This window comes from Nicotiana sylvestris, chromosome 7 (assembly GCF_000393655.2).
Source record: "Nicotiana sylvestris chromosome 7, ASM39365v2, whole genome shotgun sequence".
NCBI classification, from domain to species: Eukaryota; Viridiplantae; Streptophyta; class Magnoliopsida; order Solanales; family Solanaceae; genus Nicotiana; species Nicotiana sylvestris.
Window position 1 is genome coordinate 122,107,115 of NC_091063.1, and position 15,270 is coordinate 122,122,384.

Here is a 15,270-nt window from a genome sequence, read left to right on the forward strand (position 1 = left end):
TCAGCCGTTCCAATCAATCCAATCCAACGGTCCAGGATCACTATCAGTAACCCGTTTCAAAACCCGACCCAGGAACCAATCCGATCCAACCCCTCACTTAAACCAAACGACCCCGTTTAACTACCAAACGACCCCGTCTCATTTTTCACCATCAGATCCAAGCCGTTGAGATCATCTGATCTAACGGCTCAGATCCAATCCCCTACTCCGTATATAAACCTTCCCTTACACCCCACGCCCCCTATACCAACCCCACCCTTCACTCGTCCCCTTCCCTAAGCTCTGAAACCCCAAACCCTAATGCCGCCCTAGTTCCCCTTTCACCAGAAGCCGGCGGCACGAACGCCGGTGACCACCCCCTTCACACCCCTAAAGCATCCAACCACCCTGAACACGAATCCACTAACCACGAACCTCGAATCACCTCCTATCGTCTCGAATCTGGATTTGAAGATTCGAGACAAAACTCGATCTACACCAAACCTCACCATCTTTGTATCAGACACTCCCCTGACCTTCCTCGTGACCAAACCAAGCTTGGTTTGGTCCGAATCTACCCACAACTCCTAAAAATCCAGATCTGAAAATCCAGACCTTAGAACACATGCACCTGGGGAATCCGGCCGGTCTTGACAAGGGTTTGAGGTCTAATAGACCTTAATCAAGGTGTTCTCATGTGAGAACACCCTGATTAAAGTTTGTTCGGCCTCAAGAGTTCGAAGTTGAGTCTGATTTGGGTCCGTTTTGATTTCAAACTTTTTCGGTAAGTTTCCTTTTCTCTTTGTTTAGTTCTAATTGAGTTGTCAGCATGATTTGTTGTTGTGGTTATTTGTTTTGGTCTGTTACTTTGTCTGTTTTCTTCCATCTCTAGCAAAGACCCTTTATTTGGTCGATTGATTTTCTATGTGTGTGTTCTGAATGTACTCTATGATAAACATGATCGTCGATTAGTTTAATCGTCAGATAAGTTAACTCATATAGGCCCCAGTAATTGAACAAAAATTGTCTGATGCCCTTTAGGTCCCTAAACGTATTGTTTGTATGAGCGACTGATTATTACCTGTTATAATTAGTATAGTCGACTCGATAAATGTCGTTGATTAGTTTTCTATAACTAATGAATCGAATGAGCTAATAATGTCGCATGACTAATTGAACTTTGCCACTGACCGAATGCCCCAGCATTGTTTGAAATGGTTTGTTTGCATTGTAAAAATGAATGAAAAGGTTCAGTCCAGACAGTCTTAAATTTGAACTTTCATCAGTTCAAAAATGCCCTGATGCTGCAATAGGCAGGGCAGTAATAATCAAAGGTTAACAAGGGTATTCTGGGGTGTTAAAAAGGACAGGAAGATTAGTTTAAATGATCTGACAAGTAGGGTACTAATTTGGGATTAAACTAATACCAATGGGGAACAAGACACAAGAGTATGGGGCTTAAAATGAATAATAAAATGATGCCCATAACTCTTGATTAAACAAAAACCAAGCGTGGGGAACAAAGGGGCTGGCACCAAAGATGCTTAGGCATGGGCTTAAAGGGTATGGGTATTCTGCCAATTGGCAGGAAGGCAGCTCAACTGCACTGGGTCATTTTGGCTTATAAATAGGCCATTCGAGAACTTAAAGAGGGCTGGACTTTTAGTCTTCAGAAAAAGAGAAAACAAAGTGGAATTTTTAGTCTTAAGGCTGGAGTTTTAATCTGAAGAGAGGTCTAGTGAGTCCAAAGAAAAACTGAAAAACATAAGGTAGTTTCCAGTAAACATTGCAACCAAACACTGTCTGAAAGTTGTATAAGAGTGCATTTTGGTCAAGCTGTCTTGGCCAAGTTCTGTTGCTTGCATTGACTGAGCTGTTTATGGTTGTTGAACTGTTGGTGTTGCTGCATTGAACACTCTGTTAGTGCTGTGGTTTCTCTACTCTTTCCTGGGATTACTCGACTATCTGTTAGTTCTTCTGTTCTGGGAAATATTGCTGGTTGTCTGTGGGCTGCGGAAAACACTTTGATTGTTGGTTTGTTGCTGTGTTGTTGCTGTGTATCTGCTGTTGTTGTGTTTACTGCATACTGCCCAGCTGATCATTCCTTTCTTCTTTGTTCTCTATACCAGGTACACAACCAATGCACTGTCAAAATGTAATTGGAAAAATGAGCATGAATCTAAATGAAAGATCCTGAAGAATGTCTTTTATACATAAATTGTTACATTAAATATTCATGTGATGTGTAATAGTTTTACATTTTGTTATGGATACTAGAGGTAGTCTTCATGCCTATAAATGTCAATGCATGGTAGTCGGATTCTAGAATGTGTATATAGGTTGATGATGAGAGTATGCCCAAGGCAGTAGGTAGTATCCCATACTTAATTCAATAGTGTAGTATGAGCCTGTAATGTAGTCCAAGCATGAAATTTGTACACTGTAAATTAGGTTCTTTCCTTTCCAATAAATTGCCATATATAACTCTTAAAACCATGTTTCAAGATAAAGAACACAAATTCAGGGCCTCAACCTCATGAAGGTCGAGCCCAGGTCGAAAACAGACTAGGCGGGCCCGCATCGAACGAGCAGTGGCCCAGGTCTGGCCAACCGCGCGTGGGCTGGATTTGGGCCCATGATTATTTGTTCGGCCGACTGTGCACGCAGCTTTGGTCCTGATTTTTTTAAGCATTTCCGAATTCTGTTACAAACAACTTGCAAGCATGTAATTAATTAGGACTATCTACTGTTTTCAATTGATAGAGACAAACACGACAAGAAACGTAGTTGCTATAGGATATCCTTTTAAAATAAGAACGAGATGAGCCTCGATGAAAATAAACAAAACGCGCAGATGCGGGGCCCTTGTTAAATGTATATTATTGAAGCATTTAGTTTCCAGGACGGGTTGCTTAGCAAATCTCACAACCCTCCTAAAATAACAACACGTTAGTCTCTTTAGGATACGCTTTAATAAACCTTACCTTCTTAAACTCGGGTGCACATTTATGTGACCCAAATCCAAATCTCGACGGATTCGAAATGTATTTCTAATCACGGGTACATTGATTGTGACGTGATCCGAGAGGCATATCCATGACGTCGCGAATTCCTTTTAAAAGTAGAACGAGACGAGCCTCGTCAAATAAAATAGACTCAGCGGCGGGGCCCTCTAACTGTATATACATTACAACACTTAGAATTCGGGACATGCCGTTTAGCAAATTTTACGGCCTTCCCCAAAACAACCATACGTTAGTTGTTTTAGGCGCGTCTTAAATAATTTATTTTTCTTAATTCGGGTGCACATTTATGTGACCCAAATCCAAATCTCAACCGAGTCGAGATATATCAATAACCACGGGTGCATCGATGTAACGTGGTTCGAGATATGTTTTCACGACGTTGCAAGTCCTATAAAATAACAGTGAATGATAAAAGCGGTTAAAAGATAAAATTGGCACATAAGTTCACACTTGTATAAAATCAGATAATCAAGCCGAATATAACAGTTGAGCGACCGTGCTAGAACCACGGAACTCGGGAATGCCTAACACCTTCTCCCGGGTTAACAGAATTCCTTATCTAGATTTCTGGTACGCAGACTGTAATATAGAGTCATTCTTTTCCTCGATTCGGGATTAAAATTGGTGACTTGGGACACCCTAAATCTCCCAAGTGGCGACTCTGAAATAATTAAATAAATCCCGTTTCGATTGTCCTTTAATTGGAAAAAACTCCCCTGCGCCCCTCGGGTGCGGAAAAAGGAGGTGTGACATCTAGCAACAAAATCCATATTGACCACTTCCTATTTCCAGGTCAGAATTTCCATATTCTACAGCAACCCTCCCGATTTCTGATGCTCAACCTTGACTTGCTAATAATTTGGACACCGAGTGACGTATTGCGATGTCCCTCTTCATACCATTCCACCAGTATAGATGTCGAAGGTCGTAGTATATTTTGGTTGATCCTGGATGAATAGAATACCATGACCAATGAATCTCTGGCATGATCTGCACTTGGAGTTTCCCGGCACATATAATCGGTCCTTGTATTTAAGGACTGTCCTAGGATAGATCGAATACTTGCTTCTTTGAGAGGGAATGCTTTCCCTTATTTTCACCAAGGCTGAATCTTCAAATTTCTGTGCTTTCACTTCGGCTACTAGTGAGGATTCAGAAGCATTCCAAACTGTGACTCCTCCACTGCCGGTATCAAGTAATCGTACGCTTAGGTTTTCTAGCCGGCACAAATCTTTAGTCATCTCCAACTTCTTCCCTTCCACATGTCGTAGACATCCCATGGACTTCTGACTTAGTGCATCATCTACAACGTTTTGCTTTCTCGGGATGATATAATATGTCAATGTCATAGTCCTTTAACAATTCAAGCCATCTTCGTTGCCTCAGATCTAATTCTTTTTGCTTGAATATGTACTGCAAGCTCTTGTGGTTGGTGAATATGTCAACATGAACTCCATACAAGTAGTGATGACATATCTTTAGGGAAAATATAATAGTTGTTAGCTCCATGTCGTGAGTTGGGTAATTGTTCTCGTACCACCTTAGTTTCCTCAAAGCATAAGCAAAAAATTTCCCGTGTTGCATTAAAACACTACCCAATCCCACTCTAGAGGCATCACAGTATGCCATGTACCTCTCGAGTCCTTCAGGAAGTATTAGGACTGGTGCCGAGGTTAACCTGTCCTTTAACTCTTGGAATCTCTTCTTGCAAACATAAGTCTATTGGAATTTGGTTGTTTTGTGCGTCAACTTTATTAACGGAGCAGCTATAGATGAGAAATTTTCCACAAACCTTTGATAGTAACCGGCCAAGACCAAGTCTTCGATAGCAGTTGTGGGCCTTGGCCAATTCTTAACTGCTTCAATCTTTTGATCATCAACCTTGATACCTTCAACGGATACTATATGCCCAAGAAAGGTCACCGAGCTCAGCCAAAACTCGCAATTGGAAAACTTGGCATACGATATGTGATCCCGAAGTATGCGTAAAAACATCCGCAAATTTTGTGTGCTTTGCCTCGGATCGAGAATACACTAGGATATCATCTATGAACACAATCATAAAAATATCTAGATATGGCTTAAATACTCGATTCATTAGATCCATGAAGGTCGTTGCTGCATTGGTTAGGATAAAGGACATAATAAGAAACTCGTAATGGCCATATCAGGTCCGAAAGGTTGTCTTCATAACATCTTCTCCCTTGATCCTTAACTGATGGTACCCAGATCTGAGATCAATCTTCGAGAAATACTTAGCACCTTGCAATTGATCAAAAATTTATCAGTTCTTGGAAGAGTATACTTGTTCTTGATGGTTACCTTATTCAACTATCGATACTCGATACACATCCTTAACAAACCATCTTTCTTCCAAATGAATAACACTGGGGCTCCCCAAGAAGAGGTACTCGTTCGAATAAATACTTGTCAAGAAGGTCCTTCAGTTGATCCTTTAATTCCCTCAACTCGACGAGAGCCATCTTGTACCGGGGAATCTAAATCAGCTGCGTATCGGGTGGTACACCGATAAAACTCTAATCTCCCTCTCGGGTGGAATACCTGAGATCTAATAAGGGAATTCACTTATGATCGATACCGACCGAAAGGCGGGAGGCTTCGCCTCCACATCTTGTACCCACAACAAATGATAGAAATATCCTTTCGTGATCATCTTCTGGGCCTTAAGGTAAGAAATAAACTTCCCTCTTGGCACTGTAACATCGCCTTTCCATTCGATAGCAGGTTCTCTTGCAAAGTTAAAGCGAACAACTTTTTCCAACAATCTACTGTAGCATAACAAGAGGCCAACCAGTCCATGCCCATGATGACATCAAACTTTATCATTTCAATTCATTTAAATTAGCTAAGGTATGGAGATCATGAATCATCACATCACAACCTCGATACACCCGCCTAACTATCATGGATTCGCCCATGGGCGTGGACACTTCGAATGGTTGATGTATCCATTCAAGTTTCTTACCACAGTTACTAGCAACAAATAGGGAAATGTACGGTAAAGTGGATCCTGGATCTATTCGAGCATACACATTAAGGGAGAATACAGATAGTATACCTGTGACCATGTTGGTTGATGACTCTAAATTATGATGACCTAACAATGCATAGATTTGATTATGTTGTTGCCCAGCCAGGCTAAACATTTCACTTCTACCTCTACCCCTTCCCATCGGCGATTGTATACTTTTCTTACAAGGACGCGCTATCGACGAAGAAACTGCTGCAGATCCGTTAGTGGTATCACGCCATCCACATTTCTTGTTGTGCAAAAACACATGATGTGACCGAGCTTCTTACAAGAATAGCACAAATCTGAACCCTGATGGCAATGCCGGAGATGATTTCTACCACACTGGCCACAATGCGGCACTGGGGGCCTCATCTTACTAGGTCCTGTACTATATTGTGAGCTCTGTCCCTAGGGATTCTGACTTGACCAGAATAGGTAATCTGACCATGGATGCAGTCCTGAAACTATAATGTTGCACTATCCATCAGATGAGATGGATGTCAGGGAAACATGGGTCTAAACTCACCTCGTGACTCTCCCATATCACCTACAGACCGGGCTCTTTTATGTTGGCTCTGATTGTGCTCTCGAGCAGCTCGTTGTTGCCTTTTTTGATCCTCTAAACTCTATTCATTGGCTTGTATACGGGCAACGTCCATGTTCGGACTTAGAGAAGTAGTGGTGTATTCATTGACCAAGTGTGGTCCTAGTCCACCAACGAATCGGTGTACTTTATCACTCATCTCTGCTACAATCAACGGATCATACTTGGCCAAGGAGTTAAATTGCATGTTGTACTCCCGCACACTCATGTTACCCTGTTCCAACCATAAGAATATATCTTTCTTAGATCGGCAGAGCTTAATAGGCAAATACTGCTATAGAAAGGCTTCAGAAAACTCCTTCCATCCCATCGGTGGGGAAAGAGGTCCCATATACCGCTCCTACGTCTCATACCAAGTCACAACAATATCCCGTAATCTATATGAGGAAAGCTCCACAGATTCTGTATCAGTGTCATGCATGACTCATAAGGTTCGTGTATTTGGTCTAGAAAATTCTGGGGATCTTTGTTGGGGTCTATTCCTATAAACACCGAGGGGTCCAAATTTATAAAATCCCACACTCTCGTGCTAACCGCTCTATCTAAGGTGGCAGGGGCCTAGCGCTGGGCCTTAGAGGATACTAATTGAATTAATTGATGCACTGCATTTCTCATATCTAAATCCTACTCGGGAACAATAGGGGGTGCATTAAATTCTCTAGGCCGATCTGGGGTGGTGTTGTTGTCCCTGAAACTTGAGTTCCAACCTTATCGTAGGGTCCATGTTGACCTATGGGGGCAGGTGGCAACTGGCTGGTACCTTCTCATGCTTTTTCGTTTTGTCCCTGAACAAGTGTTTGATGTCTCGTGGTAGGCATCACTATAAACATAAACAAGAAAGGGATTAGAAGCGAATTCTTATGACTCAGATCTATCGTACGATCTAGATCAGAAGGAAGGGTATTTATCCTAAATATCCTGTAGCCTCATGTTTATAAGTATGGTGCATCATATATCCATCAACAAGACTCTACTAGATATGGCTTGCAGACTTCCTAGGACACAACCTGGCTCTGATACCAAGTTTGTCACACTCCAACCCAAAGAGGTGCAACCGACACACGGCACCCGGAGGCCCATCGAACTGACGTGTGATCTTTCATCTTTTCATTCATGAATCTAAGTGATGGTCACCAAAATTTAAGATGAGTATAATTGCATTAGGTAATCAATCGATGGCCAAGACTCAGATTGATTACCTTCTCTGCAGGAAATGTAATAAAGGTATATGTACTGATTGCAAGGTCATCCCTAGTGAGCACCTCACGACCTAACATAGGCTCCTAGTAATGGACCTGGAGATCAAGAGGAGTAGGAGGAAAAGGATGGTGTGCAAGCAACCTAAGATCATGTGGGGTAACTTGACATAGACCCTAAGAGGAGTAGGGGGACGTGACTAGTATGGAGGTGGAGTACGATGGTTCCGTTGTACAAGAACATGGGTGATATCGAAAATTGCAACAACTATAGGGGTATAAAGCTGTTGAGTCACACTATGAAGGTTTGGGAGAGGGTGGCGGAGGCCAGGGTAAGGAGGTGCGTGTCTAATTCCGAGAACCAATTCAAATTCATGTCGAGGCATTCGACTACGGAAGCGATTCATCTGTTGAGGAGATTAGTGGAGCAGTATAGGGAAAGGAAGAAGGACTTGCATATGGTGTTTATTAACCGTGAGAAAACATGTGATAAAGTCTCGATGAAGGTTCTGTGGAGGTGTTTGGAGGCTAGCGGCATTTCAGTAGCGCACACTAGGGTGATTAAGGATATGTATGATGGTGTTAAGACTCGGGTAAGGATTGTGGGAGGTTACTCGAAGCATTTTCCTGTTGTGATAGGGTTGCATCAGGGATCAGCTCTTAGCCCGTTTTTATTTGAGTTAGCAATGGACGTGTTGTCACGACACTTCTAAGGGGAGGTTCCTTGGTGCATGATATTTATCGATGATATAGTGTTGATTGACAAAACGCGAGGCAGAGTTAATGCGAGGCTAGAGGTTTGGAGACAGACCTTGGAGTCTAAAAGTTTCAAGTTGAGCAAAACCAAAACAAAATACTTGGAGTGCAAATTCAGTTACAAGGCCCATGAAATAGGCGTGGATGTAAATTATTATGCTCAAGTTATCCCCAAGAGAATAAGTTTCAAGTATTTCGGGTCTATTATCCAAGGTAACAGGAAGATTGAAGAAGATGTCACACATTGCATTGGAGTGGGATGGATAAAATAGAGGCTTGCTCTGGTATTTTATGTGATAAGAATGTGCCACCAAGACTTAAGAGTAAGTTTTGTAGAGTAGTGGTTTGACCGACTATGCTGTATGGGGCTGAGTGTTGGCCAGTTAAGAACATTCATGTACAGAAGATGAAAGTAGCAAAAATGAGAATGTTGAGATGGATGTGTGGGTATGCCAAGAGAGATAACACTACAAAAAAAACTGGATTTAGCTACGAACGTCGTCACTAATCTGTCGCTAAAATGCTCGTTACTAGAAGAATCTTTTGATAATCCGTCGCTAATCCGTCGCTAAATGAGATTAGCGATGGATTTTTCTGTTTAGCTACAGATTTTGTTCGTCGCTAAACCCTGGTTTTTTTAGTAGTGTAAGATTAGGAATGAAGCTATCGGGGACAAAGTGGGAGTAGCCTCCGTGGAGGACAAGATGCGAGAGTCGAGACTGAGATGATTCGGACATGTTAAGAGGATAAGCATTGAAGCTCCCATTAGGAGGTGTGAGAGGTTGGCCATGGCAAGTTTGAGAAGAGGTCGAGGTAGGAAAAAGATGTATTGGGGAGATGTGATTAGGCAGGACATGGCGCTGCTTCAGCTCACTGAGGACATGACCCTTGAAAGAAGGGTGTGGATGTCGAGGATTAGGGTTGAAAGTTAGTAGGTAGTTGGGAGTTTCTTAGTTGCTCACCGATAGTCTTAGTAACACTTATGTCCCTTCGTATTCTCAAATCTTAATTGCATTATGTGATTTTGTTTGCCTCAGGTATTGTATTCTCTGTTGTTATTATTTGGTACTACTTATCCTTTATCTCCCTCTTTTTCTTCTCTCTTCCTTTCTTGATTTCCTCATTCTTCTTCTTTTTCTTCTTCTTCTTCTTCTTCTTCTTCTTCTTCTTCTTCTTTCCGAGTCGGGGGTCCATTGGAAATAACCTCTCTGCCTTCATTAGGTAGGGGTAAGGTCTGCATACAGACTACCCTCCCAGACCCACATGTTGGGAATATATTGGGTATGTTGTTGTACAACTGATTTAACAAAGAAAACATTAGAATTTTATAAATATTTACAACCATTCTTAATTGCCCCTTCTTATACAATATACAACCAAACTCTAGCCTGCAAGCCTCTAAGAGTACCAAAAGAAACATATACGTACACAACTAGATTAAGACAGGGCCCCACCATACCCAAAATGTTTACAACATCTGTCCTTGTACCTATTGACTTTTGAACACCTACTCTGAAGGAGAGGAGATCCACAACTAACGGCTGAATCGTGCACCTACTGGGGAGGGATGTCACCTGATCTATCTGTACCTGTGGGCATGAACACAATGCCCAAAAAAAGAAGGGAGTCAGTACGAATAATGTACTGAGTATATATGACTAAGAAACACAAGTAATTCAAAGTTATAGCATATGAGATGTGAGTACGTGATTCCAACCTAAATACAGAAGACAACCCACCGGGGGCGTAAACCAAACTGTGGAAACTATAAACCATGGGTCATAAATGCATGCAAACTTTAATAAAACTAAGCCTCTCATGGGGGCCACAAACCATTTGATACTAACTAACTAACTAACTAACTAACTATATATATATATATATATATATATATATATATATATATACACACATATTCAGCCACTCTTTAAGGTAAATTTTTCATTACTCCATACCCGGCCTCATAGAGGACTCGATTATACCTGGCCTCAGGAGGTCTCAATTTTACCTGGTCTCAACAGAACTCTGCGTAGCCATCCTCAAGAGGACTCGGTAGACTCATATCACACATCATCGTACCCGGCCATACAAGGGCTTAGTAATATCTCACTTTAGAATGAATCATACCCTCCGGCCACAGGATACCAATTGGAAATAATATGGACTTTGAAAGACATGCTACCAGCAAAAACGTATAGGAACAAGATAACCTCGTTGAGAGGACTTAGAACTACCAAACCTTTAGTGCAGAAATTATTTAGAAAGAATGAGAAACTTAAACTAACTCATGCCAAGAAAGAAGGTTTCCCTACATACCTTGTTGAAGAGTTAACTTTACTTCTATGACGGTTAACTTTGCCTTTAATGAATCTTCAGAATCAATGCCACCAGAAAATGGAGGTTACAGAAGCGTTTCCAAGTTCCTTCAAGCTAAATTTTGCCAAATCTAGATTTACCTTTGACTTTGCCTTAGATTGCTAGAAAAATCTAAAGAGGCGTTGAGAGTATTCAAAGAGGACTTGTTCTTATGATACTTATAGAATGGAAGAGAAAGAGCCTTACTGCCCTTTTATATTGTTACCAAACATAGGAATTTTGCCACTCCCACATATAAAAATGGATTGCCCCGCCCCGGTTGTAGCGCCCGATGAGACACTTGGCGCAAACCCACTGAAATGTGTGACCACCTTCTAGCCTCGAACATGTCCCCAGCTGATTGATAGATCTAATATCCACACTTACCACACTTTTACTACTTTGTTTGTTGTTGTTATATGTTTGTCTCCTACCTTGATCATTGTTGTTACACTTGTGCAACTACTATATCTGTTACTATTACGTATATACCTTATACCTTGTTTATTGTTGTTACATATATACCTTCCTCTTTGTTTGTTGTGGTTATCTTTTTAGATTGTTCATTTAGTTGTTACTTTTTTGTGTTGATTGATATAATAGGATCGAGTACTCACCGTACAATATTATAATAGGATCGGGTGCACGCCACGCAATATGACTATAGGATCAGGTAACGTGTCGTTATTATTATGATCGGATCAGGTTACCGTGACAACAATATTGTGAATTGTTTATTTGAGTTGTTGACATGTGAAACGTATAGTTATATTTTTACCATACAACCTACAAGCACATTTCTTCATATGGTTTTCAAATATTTTCTTACGTATCTTGTGAATAAATATTAGACACTTGAAAGGTGTCAGATTGATGTAAAGAAAGAGTCTCTTTCATGCCTTGACACCGGGCTCATGCAAGGGCACTCGTATAATGGTCATTGGTACTTGAAGGAACTTGACCTTATCTATATATGGACTCTCTTAATTCATGAAAAATTTATTGAGTTAGTGCTATTAGGTATATATCTTCTTTTTTATATGGAATTGGTGTATTTGTATATGCTTTTGACATGGTTAACTAGAATAGCATGTTATTAACTCCTTCCATTAATGTGTACCTTATTTTTTATACCGATATTTTCTTCGGCTTATTGTTTGGTTATTTCTTTCTTGCTATTTTCTATGCTTATAAATTGCACATGTATATTAAGTGAGTATCTTTTAACTTAAAATTTCGTCACTACTTTACGGAGGTTAGTCAAGATACTTATTGAGTACATGTGTTCGATTGTACTCATGCTACACTTCTACATCTTGCGTGTAGATATTTGGAGCTAGGTAGCTGCAGAGTTTGAGGTCAAGCATTGAAGACTACATTGTTCTTGTCATCTACTGTCATCTTATTCATGGTAGTATAGGACTTGTATTTCTATATATACAACCTCCAAACAGATGATGTATTTCTTCTTGTCAATGTTGTAATTCAAATCTTAGTTGCTCATGTCTTGTACCTGCAATTCCTAGGATTAGTTGAGTTAATTTTCGTATACTTATTTATTTTATTAATTATATTCGACTTAAGTAATAATATGCGTCAATTGACTTATATAACGGGATGAGTTAGGTGTCATCACGACTTAGTAGGATTTTGGATTGCCACAAAGAATGTGTAGGCAATGAAAATAATGGTGGAAAAGATTAAGATAAAAGAAACATTGAGGAGAAGGAATTGATATTTACAGGTGTGAGAACGTCATCATTACCCTTGCACACCATTATTAGGGGACTGCCATATGCATGAGGCATTAAATGAAAAAGACCCGCATCTTTTCAGATTCGAAAGTAAATATGGCGGTTTCATGGGATTTCCAACTCAAATATTTTTATTTCTCGAAAAATTATCTAGTAAGTGGATGAACTATCTATATTGGTAAAATAGCTATGATACATAGCCAGCTAAATGGATGACACATGGCAAGAATTCTCTAGCCAGATTCGCAATTACCTTTAGTCTTCGAAGTCAAAGACCTAGAATGTAGAGAAGATCTTCAAAATCATTCAACATAAAGAAGGTCATGGTATTGACATGCCGAGAAGCTGCAAGGTTCCGGATACATATTGACCCAGTGATACTAGACTCTGAGATACGTGAGTTTCGACCATGATTGCGTGCTTTAGTTACGCCTTATACAAACATAATTGGTGAGATTCTTGTTAAAGGAAGATAATGTTAGTAACCATTAGAGAGGAAATTAGGAAAATGGTTACGTGAAGTTTAGAACATAAACAACCTTCATCCCTCATTTGTAAAGGAGGATTCTAGATATTGTTTTGCCATTACTCTTCCAATTTTTTTTTATCTTACTCAGCTACAGCAAACCATCAAGTTTCACCAAGATTGATAAATAAGAATTTCTTTTTAGTTTTATTTTGTTTATTACTTTTATTTGCTCTCACTGGACCCTTAGAGCTGTTTGGACTCTTAGGGGTCTTTTTTTATTATTCTCTCACTGTTTTGATTGAAAATCTATACTCAGTCATGCTATATTTATTGATTTCATAACTCAACCTTTATTACTCGTTTTGATGCATATAAAATGTTATTTTGGGCTGAGCACCCTAGTTTTTTTTTACTAATATCCCTAGTAGCTTGAGAGGTTTATGACTGATTGAGGCCAAGGGCCCGTTTTGTGAGGATATTATGGGATCGGGCTACGCGCCGCATCATTTTGTTACTGATTCATGATTATGAGAGGCCGAGGGCCTGATTGATTTATGCCACGAGGTGGCTTGATGTTGTTACTGATTCATGATTTCGTGAGGCCGAAAGCCTGATTGATTTATGCCACGAGGTGGCTTGATATTGTTACTGATTCATGATTTCGTGAGGCCGAGGCCCGATTAATTTATGCCACGAGGTGGCTTGATATAGCGCTTGGGCTGTAGGAGCCCCTCCGGAGTCTGCATACCCCTAGTGAGCGCAGGTACCCTAGGTGAGTGGTATGATGTTGTGCTCAAGGGGCTATTCTTGATTCATGTTGTGCCCGGGGGGCTGTTCATGATTCATGTTGTGCCCGAGGGGCTGTTCTTGATTCATGTTGTGCTCGAGGGGCTATTTACGAGCGATTGTGAGGTATGCTTGAGGGGCTGTGTATGAGTAACTGTGAGGTTTGCCCGAGGGACTGTTTATGATTCATGTTTGCCTATGGGGCTTTTCACGAGTGATGTTTTGCCCGAAGGGCTGTTTATGTTTTCATCATTTTTACTCACTGTTTCATCACTTTGTTTGAAAATTGTTGAAAGATGTTTTAAACAGTTTTACTGAAATTGGATTTAAATGAGCTGACTATATTCAAAACCCTGATTTTGAAAGCCTGTTGTATTCTACTGAGATTTCATGATATGAACTGTGTATGTTTTATTGCTCGTCACTACTGCTCAGTCTTTATTTACTTTTATTACTTACTGAGTTGGCATACTCACATTACTCCCTGCACCTTGTGTGCAGATACAGGGGTTGCTGGATGTGATAGTGAGTATTGATTTCATCCACCGCGGATCTGTTTAAGTTAGCAAGGTAGCTGCATGGCGATCGCAACCCTGCTCTTCTCCCTCTTATCATCTTATAGATTTTATTAGTTGATTTCCAGACTGTATTAGTCTTAGTATTATCAGACAGTTCTTAGTAGATGCTCATGACTAGTGATACCCCAATGTCGGGCTTTTCTCCTTGCACTTTGTTATTCTGATTTATCTTATAAAGTTTTATTATTTAAAGAGCTTGAAGTAATCTTTAAATTTAAATATCAAGCTTTTTTGGTAAAAGAGTCGGCTTGCCTAGTTCCACGATAGGCGTCATCACGACAAGGTAGATTTGGGTCGTGACAAGTTGGTATTAGAGCCTAGGTTACATAGGTCTCACGGGTCATAAGCGGGTTTAGTAGAGTCTTGTGGATCAATACGGAGACATTTGTACTTATCTTCGAGAGGATTCAGAACCTTTAGGAAATTCCACACTCTTGAATTCTTATCGTGCGTCATTAATTCAGCTTGACATATAACTCTTTGAATTCCTTCCACACATTCGTATGCACGCACGAGCGCTCGGTATCAGCTGTGCATCGTCGGCTTGTGATTCCCTGAATGAGGGGCGAGATGTGCTTTTTGTGTGTTGATGTTGGGCTAGTTTGGAGGACTTGAGGCCAGGTTTTGCCTGTAGCTTGAGCATTGAGGCATTGATTATGTGAGCATGTGTTTTTGGATTTATATGTTCGGTAGTGTCCCTATTAGTGGAAGTGATGGCTATATGATGAGTATG